This window comes from Dipodomys merriami, unplaced genomic scaffold (assembly GCF_024711535.1).
Source record: "Dipodomys merriami isolate MVZ:Mamm:240054 unplaced genomic scaffold, mDipMer1.0.p SCAF_2, whole genome shotgun sequence".
In the NCBI taxonomy this organism is placed as follows: Eukaryota; Metazoa; Chordata; class Mammalia; order Rodentia; family Heteromyidae; genus Dipodomys; species Dipodomys merriami.
The window spans coordinates 70,219,417-70,238,081 of record NW_027203381.1 but is presented as its reverse complement, the minus strand read 5'-3'; the positions used below and the strand labels follow the sequence as shown (position 1 = coordinate 70,238,081).

At 40.3% G+C, this 18,665-nt stretch overlaps 1 protein-coding gene across 6 annotated transcripts in view; it reads right to left on the bottom strand.

The window, feature by feature from the left end:
* Znf148 (zinc finger protein 148) overlaps positions 1 to 18,665 on the bottom strand; it is a 111,086-nt gene that overhangs the window by 78,329 nt on the left and 14,092 nt on the right. For 5 of the 6 annotated variants that reach the window (XM_070030007.1, XM_070030008.1, XM_070030005.1 and 2 more), the window contains exon 2: positions 77 to 157. The gene's annotated coding sequence lies outside the window, so the exon portion shown is untranslated. Of the gene's footprint in view, positions 1 to 76; positions 158 to 15,477; positions 15,561 to 18,665 lie in introns of those variants that run through there. The other variant, XM_070030009.1, reaches the window with a different exon arrangement.

Sequence of the window (18,665 nt, the reverse complement as noted above, 5' to 3'; positions counted from 1 at the left end):
CAGAGTTTAAGACCCATGACTGACAAAAAAAGAAAGAAAGAAATAACAAAGACTGAGTAAAATAATGTTGAATTACCTCTATAAAATATGTCAGGCAAATGCCCATCCCGCCAGATAACTTAGTTGAAAGTTCGAAGCTGTTGATTCCTCCCCTGTCCTACAAAAATAAAAGTACAGGTTATTTTCAAAAGAAGTTATATTAGACACCATCTTCAAGTCAAGCAAAATTCTTTCCATAGTAGATACTGCTAAATTAGAAACAGAACTAATAATGACCCAACTCTAATGACCTTCTAGTGCTAAATATTATCAAAAAGCTAATACATATGATTTATCATTACATTTTCAAACTAGTTTCTAGTTAAGCATTAAGATTTCTTTAGTCAGGTGTAGGTGGCTCATGCCTGTAATTCTAGTTCCTCAGGAGACAAGATCTGAGGATCATACTCCAAAGCCAGCTCAGGCAGGAAACTCTGTGAGACTTTTATCTCCAATTAAATACTAGAAAGCTAGAAATGGTGTTGTGGCTTAAGTGATAAGAGCACCAGCCATGAGCAAAAAGCTAGGGATAGCACCCAGGACCTGAGTTCAAGCCCCAGGACCAGCACACACACACAACGTTTCTTTAAAGCCAGGACAATAACTCTGCCTTCCCAGCCCAACTCTGAATCATCTTAACTAGGAAGAAAAAGTACGTGTGTTTCATTTAAATCAAATGTTGGTGTCATATGTCTGTAGGGAGGCTAAGATTCGATGATCACTGCATTCGAGACTAACCCAGTCCACACAGTAAAGCCTGTCTCAAAAAATATTGAACTAAAAAGAATCATATACTGATGTTTTCAATGTAAATGCTCTCCATTATTAAAATTGTACTATTTCTTAATGAAATCCCTGAGTGACATTTCCCTTAACTTAAAAGTGTAATGTAGTTTTCCCTGGATATGGAGGCACATATCTGTAATTCTAACATTCAGGAGGCTGAAGCAAGAGGATCACAAATTCAAAGCCAAACTAGGTTACAGAGTGAGTTTAAGGCCCAACTGAGCAACACCAGAAAACAATGTCTCAGGATAACCAAAATAAGGAAAATGTCATTTCTGAAAATACAAAAAATATTTAGAATTTATAATTTTTTTTGGGGGGGGGTCGTTCGTGGGGCCTGAACTCTGGGCCTGGGCACTGTCCCTCAGCTCTTTAGCTCAAGGCTAGAGCTCTACCACTTGAGCCACAGCGCCACTTCCGGCTTATTTCATTTTGCTTATGTGGTGCTGAAGAATCGAACCCAGGGCCTCTACCACTGAGTCATCTTCCCAGCCCTAGAATTTATAATTTTAACAATTAGTATTTAATGATGCCAATAATGGCGTTATTAAATTAACAGCATGCTGTAGCCAACCTTTTAGTAAAAACTAATACAGAAAATTTTAACACTCCCTGTAGGTATTACATTGACACTGGACACATCATTTTCTTCAACTGGGATAAATGTCCAGGTATGAGATGAAGGTAATGAAAACCTAGAAGCTGAATTATCATAAACATAGAGATGCCAAATACAAGTTTTTATTTACAAATAATGATAAGGCATTTTAAGGGTTGAATAAGTATCCTACAAATCAAAAGAAGCAGTAAGTCAGACACTAATGGCTTATGCCTATAATCCTAACTACCCAGGAGGCTGAGATCTAAGGATAGCGGTTGGAAGCCAGCCAGGGCAAAAAAAATCCATGAGACTCTTATTGCCAATAAAAAAACCCACAAGTGGTACTGTGGCTTAAGTGGTAGAGCACTAGCCTTGAACACAAAGAGGCTAAGAGGCAGCATCCAGGCCCAGAATCAAGCCCCAGAACCCACCCCCCCAAAAAAATGAGAAGGAGAAGGGGAGAAGGGAAGGTGGAAAAGAGGAAAGGAAGGAGGGAAGGAGGGAGGGAGGAAGGGAGGAAGAGGAAGGGAAGGAGGCATAGGAGGAAGAGAAAGAAGGAAAAAAGGAAAGAAGAAGGCCTGGCGCCAGTGGCACAGGCCTGTAATCCTAGCTACTCAGGGAGGCTGAGATCTGAGGATTGAGGTTCAAAGCTAGCCCAGGCAGGAATGTCTGTGAGACTCTTATCTCCAATTAACCACCAGAAAACCGAAGGCACTGTGGCTCAAGTGATAGAGTTCTCAGCCTTGAGCTGAAGAGGTCAGGGATAGCACACAGGCCCAGAGTTCAAGCCCCATGACTACTCCCCCCTCTCCCCCCCAAAGAAAAGGGAAAACATGCTAAATAGAACACAAAGTAATTACTCAAAGTCTTGTTTACAAACACTAATTTTTCAAGTATCTTTCCCATCACAAACTTTCCTTTACCCATAATTGCCCTAAACCATATACCACAGTCTGTTCCTGGAACCCTAATTCATTTACAATTCTCACAATTTCACTTTAAATCTATTACCTCCTCTCTTCTACTCTTCTCCACCAAGAATGAGAAGAATCTACTAAGATGGAAACTAAATCTCTGCAGATATAAAAACCTATAATGTTACAAGAACCACTACCCCATTCCCCATTCCCTATACTACAGCAGTTTAGATCTCTTCCTTTTCCTGGCCAATTATCTCACTTTAGCACTTAAAGAATTTGATCATTCTTAGTAATTCTTTGATTAAAGATATTGCTAGCTAAATATCCCAAGATTATTATCACCTGTACCTTCACAAGTGATTAAGACTAAAAATACATTTTAAGAATATCATTCCAGCCAGGAGTGGGTGGCTCACGCCTGTAATCCTAGCTACTCAGGAGGCTGAGTAGCCAAGTCCAGGCAGGAAAGTCCATGAGACTCTTATCTCCAATTAACCACCAGAAAACGAGAAGTGGCGCTGTGGCTCAAGTGGTAGAGTGCTCACCCTAAGTTGAAGAGCTGAGGGACAGTGCCCAGAGTTCAAGCCCCACTACCGACCAAAACAAAAAATCATTCCATTTACTATTAACAGTGAATGTTATTAGATATATAATACTATACATCTATTTTTCACAGTATGAATTTTTACATCTATTTAGGAATTAAAGCAGTGCAATGTAGTGCAGTGGCTCATACCTTAATCCTAGCTTCTCAAGAGGCTGAGATTGGGAGAAATGAGCTTCAAAGACATTCTGAATAAAGTTTGCAAGACCCCTTTCTCAACCAATAGCTGGGCACGGTAGCAAGTTCCTGTTATCCCAGCTAGGAGGCTGAGGTCAGGAAAGAGGTTACAGACTAGCCTGAACAAAAAAAGTTCACAACATCCCATCTCAACAAGAAGCTGAGCATAGTGCTAAATGTCTGTCATCTCAGCTACTCAAAGAGTAAAGTAGGAAGACTGAAGTTCAGGCACAGGAACAGGCACAGGCAAAAAGGAGCTAGAGGCAAAGTTTAGAACACCTGCCAAGCAAATATGAAGCCCTGAGTTCAAACACCAATCACACACACACACACACACACACACACACACACACACCCTGAGTTCAAACACCAATGACACACACACACACACACACACACACACACACACACACACACACACACACACACACACACACACACACACACACACACCTATTTTCTACCAATACCAAGTTTTATTTGTCACAAAAGAAAACAAACTAGATATTTCATTAGTTCTGACAGACTAACAAAGTTCTAAGACCACTAACAGGTTGTCTGATTTGTTAAGACAGTACTTTTTATCACTAATTTAGTCAATATTTTTTCTATCTGATATATATCTACAACACACTAAGAGATGCTTAAAATGCAAGGATCTTGGGTGCTGGGAAGGTGGTAGAGTGCTTGCCTTGCATGCATGAGGTCCTGGGTTCGATTGCTCAGCACCACATAAGCAAAAAAAGCTGGAAATGGCACTGTAGCTCAAGTGGTAGAGCGCTAGCTTTGAGCTAAAGAGCACCCAGGCTCAGAGTTCAGGCCTCACAACTGACCACCCCACCCAAAAAAAAAATGCAAGGGTCTCTGTCTAAAGAAGTTCACTATTTAGCAAGGATATAAGTATACACACAAGTGTTTGGGATAATAATGTACTAAATACAAAAACTTACGCTTAAACAATTGATCGTTAAAAAAAAAAGCAAAGTACAGAGAATCCTGCCTGTGGTTCTTCTTTAAAAGAAAAACTGACCTTTTAATGTTGATTACACACATTAAAATTGCAGAATGGCCAGGCACTGGTGGCTCATGACTGTAATCCTAAACTACTCAGGAGGATGCAATCTGAGGATTGCAGTTTGAAGGCATTTTTATATTGAAGTATTATTAAACTTTCTTGCTTTCCAGCCTGAGCAGGAAAGTCTATGAGACTCTTATTTTCACTAAACTACCAAAAACTTAGAAGTAGAGCTGTAGCTCAAGTGGTAGAGTAATAGCCTTGAGCAAAAACTTTCAGGGACAGCAGCTATGCCCTGAGTTCAAGCCCTAGTACCTGTACCAAAGGAGTAATTTAAAAAAAAAAAAAAAAAAAGCAATGCAGATAAACCTTGTCAACATTATGCTAAGGGAAATAAGCCAGTTATAGAAAAACATATATTGTACAATTCTCATTTTTGAGATAGGGTCTTGTGTTTTGCCTGGGCTAGCCTGGACCATGATCCTCTCCATCTCTATTTTCTAAGAAACCAGAATAATGGGCATAAGCTACAACACATGGCTAATAAAAAAATCTTTTAACTACTGTTTTTCAAAAATACCATCAAAAAAGTGAAGATAACTAACAGAATGGGAGAAAAGTTATTTATAAACAGACTTGATTTTAAAAAACTTAATATCTAGAATATACAAAGAACTCTTATAACCCAACAATAAGCAACTCAAAAAATGGGCAAATAAATTATGTTAATAGACATTTTAAAAATGTTATTATAAAGGTAATATACAAAGGAGTTACTGTCTCATAAATCAGGTAATGAGTACATTTCATTTTTGGACAATGTCATTCTGTCCTTTGCCCTCTCCTAGCTTTTCCCTCCCGTTCCACCCACAAGTTGAATAGACACATTTTTTTTGTTTTTGTTTGTTTTTTTTAATTTTTATTTTTTTTATTGTGAAAATACTGTACAGAGGGGTTACAATTAAATGGGCAAGATAATGAGTACATTTCTTATCAAGCATTGTAGCCACCTCTTTTGTTTGAATAGACATATTTCTAAAGAAGATTTACAAGTGGTCAAGCAACATGAAGAGATGTTCAACATCATTAGCCATCAGAGACATGGAAACCAAAACTGTCTATCGATAGACACTACTACTATTGTACTCTCAAATCTCAACAATCAACACAGAAAATTTGTGACCATTGGTCATCAAGTAAGACAGAGTGATTTTCCCTAACAACCTATCGATTCTTTAAATTCTGCAGCAGACACCAGGTGGGAATCCTATAATTCAATCCTGACACTATCTACCTGGAGCTCAACTGTTTTGACTCCAAATTCAAGTGCCAATTCCATGCCCCTAGTTGTTTTACTTATGTTTCTGATCAACTTGCTATATAAACCTAAGTTCCTACATCTTCCTCCTCAGTACAGAGGAGCTGCTCAAAGAACTTAGGAAAACATTTATTTACAGTTACTGGTTAGTGGAAATAATTATCATAAGCATTCATAATAGCATTATTCACAATAGCCAAAAAGTAGCATGGAGCCAACTATTGGTCACCTAATGAATAGACAAAGTATGGTAGTTCATATAACAAACCATTACAGAGCAATTAAAAATAATCTAACCTTCCTGAGGCCCTATGTTAGTTCAACCTTAGCAATCTCTCTCTCTCTCTCTGTCACACACTCACACACACACACACACACACACACACACACACACACACACACACACACACGTAGTAATAACTGACACATGCTATATCATGTAATATTATTCTAAATAGAAGAAGCCAGACACAGAGGGCCATCTACTTTATAACCCCATTCATATGCCATGTCTGGAATAGACAAGTTCTTAGAAAAGAAAGATGGGAATTTCCAGATGCTGGATTTAAAAAAAAAAAAAAAGGAATAGGGGCTAGGAAGGTGGCTCAGTGGTAGAGTGCTTGCCTCGCATGCATGAGGCCCTGGGTTTCATTCCTCAGCACCACATAAGCAAAAAAAGCCAGAAGTGGTGCTGTGGTTCCAGTGGTAGAGCTCTAGCCTTGAGCTGAAGAGCTGAGGGACAGCGCCTAGGCCTAGAGTTCAGGCCCCATGACTGACCAAAAAAAAAAAAAAAAAAAAAAGGAGGAGGGAGAGTAATTGTCAATGAGGCATATTTGTTTGGGTGATAAAAGTATCCTAAAATTCATTATAACTGATGGCTACACAACTAGGTAAATACACTAAAAACACTTTATGGTACATCTTAATGCATAAATTGAATGATAAATAAGGAAAACTAGTTGAGGCCTATAATTTGCTTTAAAATAATATGGAAAATCCACATAAATTATGGAAAGATATCTCATGGCATTCATATGGTATTTATATTATATACATTATACATGATCTATATAGTAAATCATACACATACACACAACACATTTTTTGTGTGTTGTACCCATTCTAGGGCTTGAACTCGGGGCCTGGATGCTGTCCCTGAGCTTTTTTTGCTCAATGCTAGAACTCTACCACTTTGAGCCACAGCTCCACTTCCAGTTTTCAGGTGGTTAATTAGATATGATTCTCATATGATTCTTGCCTGGGCTGGCTTTAAATTGTAATCCTCAGATCTCAGCCATCTGAGTAACTAAGATTACAGAGAAGAACCACTAATGCCTTTTATAATAAACCATTCCAAGTTGAACTATACATAAGCTTACCAATTCCAATCAAGTGCAGACATAAACAAGATTATCCTACAATTTATAGGAAAAAGCAAGAGAACCAGAAGAGCCAGAACAATTTTGACAAACAAGTAGGAGAAAGCACTCTGCCCCTTTAAGACTATGTAGGGATGGGAGGGAAAAACTGGAAAGAGAAATAAAGAAGAGTTGACATTGTCCAAAAAGAAATGAACTCTACCTGACTTATGTAGCTGTAACCCATCTGTACATCACCTTTATAATAATAAAAAATAATTTTAAAAATAAGACTTACTATGAACTACAGTAATTAAAGTTAAGTATGATCATAGAAGAATCATAAAACACGTATATCAATGAAATAGGAGAGTCCAAACAGACCAACACAAATAGGTTCAACTGATATTTAACAAAGGAACAATAACTATTCAACTGAGGAAGGGCAGTGTTTCAACACGGTGCTGAACATCCACAGGCAAAAAGTGCACAAAGAAAAGACTTCACTAGGGGCTGGGAAGGTGGCTCAGTGGTAGAGTGCTTGCCTTGCATGCCTAAGGCCCTGAGTTCCATTCCTCACCACCACATAAGAAAAAAGAAAAAAGCCGGGAGTGGCGCTGTAGCTCAAGTGGTAGAGCACTAGCCTTGAGTTGAAGAGCTGAGGGACAGCACCCAGGCCCAGAGTTCAGGCCCTACGACTGGACCCAAAAAAAAAGAAAAGAAAAGACTTCACTACTCACAATCATAATAATCACAAATTAATTCAAACAAATTATGAATTTAAAAAGGTACTATAGAACTTGTAGACACAGAAGTCATCCTTGAAGCAAAGGGTGTTAGATTTGGCACCAAAAGCAGGCTACATAAAAGAAACTGAAGTTAAAATTAAAAATATTTCTCTGCAAAAGAATTTGTTATGGGCTGGGAAGGTGGCTCAGTGGTAGAGTGCTTGCCTCACATGCATGAGGCCCTGGGTTCCATTCCCCAGTACCACATAAGCAGAAAAAGCAGGAAGTGGCATGTGGCTCTAGTGGTAGAGCTCTAGCCTTGAGCTGAAGAGCTAAGGGACAGAGCCCAGGCCCAGAGTTCAGGCCCCACGACCGAAAAAAAAAAAAAAAAAAGATAAATAAAAAATAAAAAGAATTTGTTATAGTAAAAGAGGAGCCGGGCACTAGTGACTCATGGCTGTAATCCTGGCTACTCAGGAGGCTGAGATCTGAAGATCATGGTTCAAAGCCAGCCCAGGCAAGAGCCCTTGAAGAGTGTTATCTCTAACTAATCACAGAAAAAAGCCAGAAGTGGCACTGTGGATCAAGTGATAGAGTCCTAGCCTTGAGCAAAAGGAGCTCAGAGACAGTGCCCAGGCACACAGCAAGACCCAGTACTGGCAAAAAAAAAAAAAGATGAAAGATGAACAGTCTACACTACTTACAGACTGAGAGAAATGTCTGTGAATATTATTTAACAAAAAGGCTTAAATCTAAGCTAAGTATAAATCCTAGCTACTCAAGAGGCTGAGATCTGACTATCCTAGTTCAAAGACATTCATTGAGACAATCATTGAGACTATTATCTCCAAATAGTGAACAAAAAGCTGGAACTGGTGGTTTGGCTCAAATAAGCCAAAAAACAGAGCAAGAGAGTAAAGCCTTAAGCCTTAAGTTCAAGTCCCAGTAATAGCACCAAAAACAAAAACAAAACAAAAGCCAGAGGTATGGCTTGTGATAGAGTGCTTGCCTAACAAGGACAAGGCCCTGAGTTCAATCCCCCCGGAATTTAACTTACTAGTAAATCATTGATTCTGGTTAGAAAATGGGCACAAAAGACACAAACATTTCACCAAAACTGAAATCTGGGTAGCAAATACATAAAAAAAGGTTTAGTGTGACCAGCCATCAGAGAAATGCAAATTAAAACCAGAATATCCCATCTGCAATTTATATTTAACAAAACCAGTCTCATATTATTACTGATATCCATGTAAAACAGTAGAGTCATTCTGCAAAACAGTCTAAAAATTACTTTCCTCCCCCAAGGACCTCATATCAGGCTAGCACTCTACCACTGAGCTACAATTCTGCCAATATGGGTAAGTTTCTTAAGTGACTAAATATGTATTTCCCCTACAGCCCCACAATCTCACCCTCAGAAAAATGAAAATGTTTGCTTATACAAAATCTTGCACACAAATGCTTATCACCCCTTTATTATTTTTGTTGGTCATGGGGCTTGAACTCTGAGCTTGGGCGCTATCCCTGCACTCTTCAGCTCAAGGTGAGTGTTCCACTTCCAGTTTTCTAGTGGTTTATTGGAGATAAGAGTCTCACGACTTTCCTGCCCGGGGTTAGCTTTGAACTATGATCCTCAGACCTGCCTCCTGAGTAGCTAGGATTACAGGCCTGAGCCACCAGTGCCCAGCTTAACCCCTTTATTTCTAATAGCAAAATATCAGAATTTATCCAAAGTCCTTCAATAGTTGAATGGCTAAACTAAGTCTAATATATCATTCTGAAAACAACAAACCTCTAGAGTTAGTTGCAAGAGGACAGGAGAGATGGAGATAAGAGAGATTTCTTTTGTGGTGATCCAATACCTCTATATCACCATTGCCATAGTGAACATAAATTTATAGAGGAGATAAAACTACACACACAAATGAGTATAGGGCTAAGAGAATGTTAACTGTGAATTTTAGTGTAATTAACAGTAATACAGCAATGCTAATTTCCTGGCTTTGATGTGTAAGAACAACTTTATTAATAGTCTGGATAAAAGATACACAGCACTCTACACTAATCTTGTCCCTTCCTGGGAATCTGTAATTTTTTTAAAAAATAAAGTAATGTGGGTTGTGGGGGTCTTTTCTTTTCTCCCCGACCCCCTTTTTTTTTCTTTCATTTTAGTTCAAAGTATCTCTGTATCCAAACTGGCCTCAAACTTGCTATATTGGCCTTAAACTCAGAATCCTCCTGCATAGACTCCTCAGTCCTAGGATTATAGGTATGTGCCACCACACACAGGTTCAAAAATAAAAGTTTCTTTAAAATTAGAATGAGAGGGGAGCCAGGCGTCTGTGGCTCACGCTGTAAACCTAGCTACTCAGGAGGCTGAGATCTGAGGATCATAGTTCAAAGCCAGCCTGGGCAGGAATCCGTGAGACTCATCTCCAAAACCACTAGAAAACCAGAAGTGGCACTGTGGCTCAAGCGGTAGAGCACTCGCCTTGTTCTGAAGAGCTGAGGGACAGCGCCCAAGCCCAGAGTTCAAGCCCCACAACCAACAAAAAGGAAAAAAAAAAATAGAATGAGAGGGGAGTTGAGGCAGACATCACTGACCAATAATAGCTGCTGAAGCTAGGTCATCAAAGTTCTATTATGTTACTATAAATTTTTCATAATAAAATGCTAATAAAAATATCAAAAGCTGGGCCGGTAATGTGGCTTCATGGTAGAGTACTTGACTAGCATGCATGAAGCCCTGGGTTCGATTCCTCAGTATCACATACACAGAAAAAGCCAACAGTGGCGCTTTGGCTCAAGTGGTAAGAGTTGCTAGCTAGCCTTGAGCAAAAGCAGCTCAGGGACAGTGCTCAGACCCTGAGTTAAAGCCCCAGGACTGGCAATACAAAAAAAAATCATACATATATTTACATATATTATACATTTGGGGACACACACACACACACACACACAAACACACACACAGTTTTTTTCTTTTTTTTTTTTTTTTTGGAGGGTTTAGTCCTGGGGCTTAAACTCAGGGCCTGCGTACTACCTCTTAACTTTATCCCTCAAGGCTGGTGCTGTCACTTGAGCCACAGCTCTACTTCTGGCTTTTTGGTAGTTAATTGGAGGTAAAAATCTCATGAATTTGGAAGTGGTGCTATGGCTCAAGTGGTAGATCGCTTGCCTTGAGCTGAAGAGCTGAGGGACAGTGTCCAGGCCCAGAGTTTAAGCCCCACGACTGACCAAAAAAAAAAATAGAATCTCATGAATTTTTCTGCCTGGGCTGGCTTTAAACCACAATCCTCAGATCTCAGCCTCCTAAATTACTAGGATTATAGGTATGAGTCACCAGCACTGGCTTTGGTGATTTTATTTTTTTGCTTACATACTTTTTCATTCTATAAAATAAAAATCTTTCTTCCTTTTTTTTTTTTGGTTGGTCATGGGGCCTGAACTCTGGGCCTGGGCACTGTCCCTCAGCTCTTCAGCTCAAGGTGAGCACTCTACCTCTTGAGCCACAGCGCCACTTCTGGCTTTTTCTGCTTCTGTGGTGATGAGGAATCAAACCCAGGGCCTCATGCATGCAAGGCAAGCACTATACCACTGAGCCACCTTCCCAGCCCTTTTTTTTTTTTTCTTTAAATGCTGGTCCTAAGGCTTGAAATCTGGGCCTGGGCTCTGTCTCTGAGCTTTTTTTACTCAAGGCTAGTGCTCTACGGCTTGAGCCACAGCTCTACTTCCAGCACTGTGTGGTGAATTGGAGATAAGAGTCTCATGGACTTCCTATCGTGGCTGGCTTTGAACCTCTATCCTCAGACCTCAGCCTCCTGAGTAGCTAGGATTACAGGCATTAGCCATCAGTACCTGGTTTCCAAAACGTTTTTCTAAAATTAACAAAACAGACCTTGCTAGGATAATTCTAAAATCAGCATAGATCAGTCACCATGACAGTAATCCTCACACAACAGAACAAATGTACATGGTCAAGATGTTTTAACAATTTCACTTGGGTTTGCATTAGGAATTTTGGTTAAGCCAGGCATAGTGCCACATACCTCCCAGCTACTAAGGAGGCTGAGGCAAGGGGATCACCTGAACTCAGGAGTAGGGAAAAAGGCGGGGGGGGGGGGGGGGGGGGGGAGGAGGAAGATGGAGAAAGAGGGAGGGAGGACAAAAAAAGGAAAAAGAAAGTTGAAAAAGGAAAGAAAGAACAGAAGAAGGAAGAAAAAGAGAGAAAGCCTCCTTGCTACAATTAACTTTAAACTGTCTTGGCTTAAAATTGCATGTAACATATTTCAAATTTTCAAATATTTTATTAAAAAGCTGGATGTGCTAGCACACATTTGTCATCCTACCAACAGAGAAAGTGTAAACAGAAGAATGTAAGTCCAAGGTGGTTGCGGTAAAAATCAAGACCTTATTAAAAAACAGGATTGGAAGTATGGTTCAAGTGGTAGAGTACCTGCACAGCAAGCACAAGGCCCTAAATTCAACCCCCAAAACTGACATACATATATACGTACACACATACATACTTGCATGTATACAAACAAGATGATACTAAAAGTCTTACAGTGGTTATACTGTAATACCCATGTTGCAGATTTCAAATATATATACTAATCTGAAAAAGTAACAATTCATTAAAAATATCAAAGTATACTTCTCATACTTTTCTAAATTGTAATTTAATTAATTATTTTAGTTGGTACTAGAGTAGGAACTCAAGGCCTCTTGATTGCTAGGCAGGAACACTACTATTTGAGCCACACCTCTAGCCCTGGTGATCAAGTTAAGCAAAATTAACCAAGCACAGAAGATAAATATGGCATGTTTTTTGCTCATATGCAGAATCTACACCTAAAAAATAGTATGATATGACTGTAAAATCGGGACTGTTTGTGATGGAACACTAGCTGGTGGGAGGATAGGGGAAAGGAGATATGACAGGGGTATTATTGAAGTAAAATACATGTATGTATGGAAAATAGCAGAATGAAGCCCAACAGGCCATCATGAAACCACTTCAGAGAGACTGGATTGCCAAGGAAGAAGGTGTTCTGGGTCAGGAGCACATTGTCCAGCTGGTCATACCTTAATAATAAAGTTCCCAATGTCAACAACAACAACAACAACAAAAAGCAAAACCTGTAATAAAGGAAGAGTGTGATTTAAGAGTTATATACATAGCCAGCCGGTGGCTCACACCGTAATCCTAGCTACTCAAGAGGCTGAGATCTGAGGATCGTGGTTCAAAGCCAGCCTAGGCAGGAAAGTCTGTGAGACTCTGATCTCCAATAAACCACTCAGAAAACCGGAAGTGGTATGGTGGCTCAAGTAGTAGAGCACTAGCCCTGAGCTGAAGAGCTGAGGGACAGCGCCCAAGCCCAGAGTTCAAGCCCCACGACCAACAACAAAAAAGTTATATACATAGAATAAATTTGAACATAGTACATTAAATGCATATGTTGTAAATATCACAATGAACCACTTTGTATAATAAATATTGTTTAAAGAAACAAAAGTTAACTGTATCAAGAATATATAATAATCCTTCCCTTGGTAATATGGTTAAAATCAATTTCAATTAAGTAAACTAAAAGCAAATTACAGATGAAGTAACTTGAGCTCTGCATTACCCATGGAACCCTAAATCACAATCTGTCTCAAACTTACTTTCCTCACCTACAAATGAACTAGCTAAACTTGTTAAGCATCCAGATCTAAAATCTTGTGTTCAAACATACTTTGACCTTTGATCATTCTAACAAGAACTATGGGGAAGTAATTATAATACATGATACAGATACCAATTACAATCTGTATCTCTTTCATAAGTTTAAAACACTTGGGAAAATTGTTCTGAAAATATTAATCAGGGTTTCTCAAAACCAGTACTACTGACATTCTGCCCTAGATAACTTGTTTCTTATAAAGATTGTCACGTACACTGTATGATGGTTAGCATCTACCAACCAGAAGGGAGTAGAATTTCCCAGGAAGACAATCAAAAAAAATAACTCCAGACACTCCCAAAATCACTTCTAGTTTAAGAACCACTATTCAAGGGCTGGGAAGATGGCTCAGTGTTAGAGCGCTTGCCTTGCATGCCTGAGGCCCTGGGTTCGATTCCTCAGCACCACATAAGCAAAAAGAAAAAAGCCAGAAGTGGCTCTGTGGCTCAAGTGGTAGAGCGCTAGCCTTGAGCTGAAGAGCTGAGGGACAGCACCCAGGCCCAGAGTTCAGGCCCCACAACCGGACCCAAAAAAAAAAAAAAAAAGAACCACTATTCAGACCAAAATGCACTAAAGCTTTTTGAAGATGAAGAGGAAGAAAAAAAAGAGTGTTTTTGATTTAAGATATAGAGGAAAGGCTAGGACTGTTTCCTCACCCAACAATAAGGTCCAATTGCAATTCAGATATCATAAAAGACATGATACTCTTCTGTATGGGGCTGACAAAAAAACCATTAACTAAATACTATTGTGTGTTTCTTCTGTAGTAATAATGAGAACAGTACACAGTGCTGTAGGGGAAATCTACAGGTATTTTCTTTTTGGTTTTTTTTTTTTCTTTTTTTTTTTGGGGGGGGGGTCCGGTCGTGGAGCCTGAACTCTGGGCCTGGGCGCCGTCCCTCAGCTCTTCAACTCAAGGCTAGCGCTCTACCACTTGAGCCACAGCGCCACTTCCGGCTTTTTTCTTTTTGCTTATGTGGTGCTGAGGAATCGAACCCAGGACCTCAGGCATGCAAGGCAAGGGCTCTACCACTGAGCCACCTTCCCAGCCCCCATACAGGTATTTTCTATCTTTACTTTTGTTAAGCATCCTCCATGAAGAGGTTCAAAAGTTTTGCTTTTGTTTTGGGTCCAGACTCCTGAAACAAGATTCTCCTGCCTCAACCTCCTGAGTGTTGAGATTACAGGTCTGCAACCACCACTCCAGGTCCAAAGAACTGAGGTTAATGATGTTAACATAATTCTACACCTCCCTAGTATTTTAAGGAGACAAACATTCTCACATTACTTGCTACTTTCTAACCACTAAAATACTTGAATGAAACCATATTGACTCAGTTAAATTATCATGGCATCTATTTTAATCAAATGTATGGTACGTCTCATTAAAAGAAACTAACACTAAGGAATAGCTTTTATGTTTTTTTAAAGGTCAAAGGAATCCAGCAAAGAAAGTACATTTAAGCTAAAACATTTCATTAGAAAATTAAATGTTGCCACATTCACTTTATAGCTCTTTAATACTGCCTATAAAACCAAACAGACAAATACCCAGTTTCATTAGTCTATTCTTGGATAGGTCATCAGACTGGGAATAAGAGACCCAGAGTCTATATCCAGCTGCAAAACAGACTAGTAATCTCACACAAATTATTCACTCAGGCTAAGGTTCTACACCCATATCATGCTGACAATACTGAAAATCTGCCCAGAAAGACGTAGAGACTACCTCCTACACCTAAAGGATAACTGCAAACATATAAATCCAAAAATCTGAAAATGATTTTTATTTATAGCAACTTTTAGCATACTTGAAATTGTAGAAGTCTTTATCATTGCTCTTTACAAAATTAATCTTTCAATGTCTTTTAAAATCACACATGCCTGATTCTGCAAACTAAACAAGTCATAATTATTATGTAAAACAAAAGGCTGTTTTAAATTCAAGCTGTAGAAAGGAACGTCAACTCTGCATGCCCTAACTTTAGCTTTTAGTCCACTACAAAATTAATTATTTACTGGCACCACAGAAGTGCTTCGCAAAATCTGCCCATAGCCTAATTCTGGAAGGCCTTCGGACCAATTCTCAGTACAGAACAGGCCGTTTTTATTAGGGCGCCCAATACAAGGCCAGAGGCTTCCGTTTGGCTCTTCATTTCATATAACGACTTGTCTAGTAAACCAAGTTCGGGGCCTGACCTTTTTCTCGCGGGCCATAAAGCTGGAAAGCACAGAGCAATTCCACAGCAGATTTGTAAAACCGCCTCAGGAAAGGGGAAGTCCATTAGCCCGGGGCATCCGCTGCCAGGCGGACTCCAGTGAGCCACCGAGGAGCACTCTCAGCGCTGCCCGTCCGCGGGAGGTCCCCGGGAGGTCCCCCGGCAGCCGCCGGGGCCCAGGGCCGTCCTCGCTCGGGAAAGCGCAAGCGCAGGCTTTCGGGACGCCGCTGGCTTGCGCCTCCCGCACACAGACGCTGGTCTGCGCGCGCACCCGCTCCCACACACAACAAAAGGAGCCGCGGGAGCCGCGTGCGGAGGTCTGCACGCCCGCCCGCCCGCTCTGCCAGGCCTCCTCCTGCCCCAGCCGGCACAGTTCAGGCGGCACCCCCGGGCGGCCTGACCCACACCTGGGCGGCTGCATACCGCGTCTTCGCAGGCCTGCCGCCCAGACTCGCAGCAAGGTCCCCTGGGCAGATTCGCCTCCGCTCTGGGAGCCCCAGATCCCACGAAGGGCTCTACTCATTCGACACCCCTACAACCCACGGCCTGTGGACTCTTTCCTGACTGACCACTCATCAAAAAGTAGTATCCAACACAACCGAGCAGACTTGTAAATACCAGTCTTACAATGAATGAGTTCAGTAACTACTTCCCTAATCCTTCCTGTTCTCCACACCTTAATCATTTTAGTTTTTCCTAAAAGAACTGTTCTCTAAACCACCTTTCCGTTTTACTCTTGAAATTTACTTTTGAATACCATCTTCGTAAATCTCTTCCATGACATCCCTCATTTAGCAATTCAAATGTCTCCAAAACTCTTTGTACAACTACTTAAATAAATACTCTCCTAAGCAAACATCTTTTATCAGTCCTACCAAATCAATTCATAATTTTCTCAAATATTGTGTTTTTCTAGTCTGTTTACACATTCTCTCAAAACACTATCAAACGCAAAGCCTCCTACAAGTAGGCAAGAGCTCTACTACTGAGCTACATCTTAGCACCAGCCCCAATAACTGTCAATCTTTCCAAACATTCTCTAACAATTTGTTTGAATCATTCATAACCAGGCCAATTTCCCTACGACTAAGTCTGTACATAGTGACAAATACTTAATCAGGAGCTTGCAGAGGATCAAATATCTATTTCATTCTATTCCCTTGGATATACACTAGTGTCTTCCCTCAAACTTCAAAGTTAAAAATCCTCCATTCCGGGCTGGGAAGGTGGGGAAGGTGGCTCAGTGGTAGAGCACTTGCCTTCCATGCTTGAGGCCCTGGGTTCGATTCCTCAGCACCACATAAGCAGAAAAAAAAAAGCCAAAAGTGGCGCTGTGGCTCAAGTGGTAGAGCGCTAGCCTTGAGCTGAAGAGCTGAGGGACAGCACCCAGGCCCAGAGTTCAGGCCCCACGACTGGACCCAAAAAAAAAAAAAAAATTTCCATGCCAATACAGATTTTCAGGCATCCAACTCTGTGACATCAGTTATCTATATATATTTACAGCACATACGTCTCTCCATTTCTAAACCAATATTTGAGATATCCATTTTAGTACATTCCACACAATCCACCCAGATATTAAGAACATACTTTACTTGCCTGAGGCAAATAGACCATATCAGGCAAGGCAGTAGTAGGTACCAGCTAAATTTTGTTGGTTGATGGCTAGGAATAAACAGTTCTGTGGAAAGTGCTTTCCTACCAAGCACAAGATCCTGAATTCGACTCATAGCATCACCAAAAATAAATAAATAAAAAATAAGCTAACCAAAGTGATAGCTCTCTACCTCTATTCTTTTTTTGAACTCAGGGCCTGGGCACTGTGTGTTGAGCCTCTTTGTGTTCAGAGCTAGGGCTCTACCACTTGAACCACAGAGCTAGTTCTGGCTTTTTCTGAGTAGTTCACTGGAGATAATAGTCTCACAGGGCTAGGAAGGTGGCTCAGTGGTAGAGTGCTTGCCTTGCATGTATGAGGCCCTGGGTTCAATTCCCCAGCACCACATAAGCAAAAAGAAAAAAAGCCGGAAGTGGCACTGTAGCTCAAGTGGTAGAGCGCTAGCCTTGAGCTGAAGAGCTGGGGGAAGAATCCAGACCCAGAGTTCAGACCCCACGACTGGACCCAAAAAAAAAAAAAAAAATAGTCTCACAGACTTTCTTGCCTGGGCTGGCTCTGAACAGCAATCCTCAGATCTCATCCACCTGAGTAGCTGGGATTACAGGCATGAGCCACCAGCACCCTGCCCCTCTACCTTCTCAAGGATTCAAATTTTGCCTTACTAACTCTGGTAAATGACTAAACGTTACAGAAGGAAAAAAGTTGTAATTGCAAAGGGACTAGAAACTGAACCTAATCCTTAAGGCCGTAAAGGAAGCTACACTAGGACAGAACAACACTGTTGTGCTTCTGTCACATTTTTGCCACTTTGTGTTTCTGCCATGCATATATTCTCTGAAATACAAAGTCACATGAAAAACTGATCTAAAAGGAAAGGTAGGAAAGTACTCCTGCTCAGAGATTGAAAGAGTTAGCTATGTAAGAAATATAATCTAGGGCTGGGAAGGTGGCTCAGTGATAGAGCGCTTGCTTTGCATGCATGAGGTCCTGGGTTCAATTCCTCAGCACCACATAAGCAAAAAGAAAAAAAAAGCCGGAAGTGGTGCTGTGGCTCAAGTGGTAGAGCACTAGCCTTGAGCTGAAGAGCTGAGGGACAGCGCCCAGGCCCAGAGTTCAGGCCCCACGAACAGACCAAAAAAAAAAAAAAAAAGAAAGAAAGAAAGAAAGAAAAGAAATATTATCTAAATAATGTTAGAAGAATACATCAAGCAAGTGCTTGATATTACAAGGATAAAAGGGTGGAAAACAAAGTTTGACAAAAATAGATACTACTACAGAACAAGACAAACTAAAGGTTGAAGGCAGAGTCAGAAGTAAAAGAATAAAAAGCTAGTCTAGATCTTAATATCCTTAATCAAGTAAGTATATGGAAGATAAAGGAATTTTTTTTAAGTTAGTTATATTTGTTTCTGAAATTGGCAAAAAAAAAAAACTCCTTTGGAAATGTTGATTCAATGATAAGTCAGAACTAGAAATAAGCCAAGAAATATTTTCAATTATATGTCTGGGAGGCATCTATATACAGGTAAAATGGGAAGACAAAGAAAACTGAG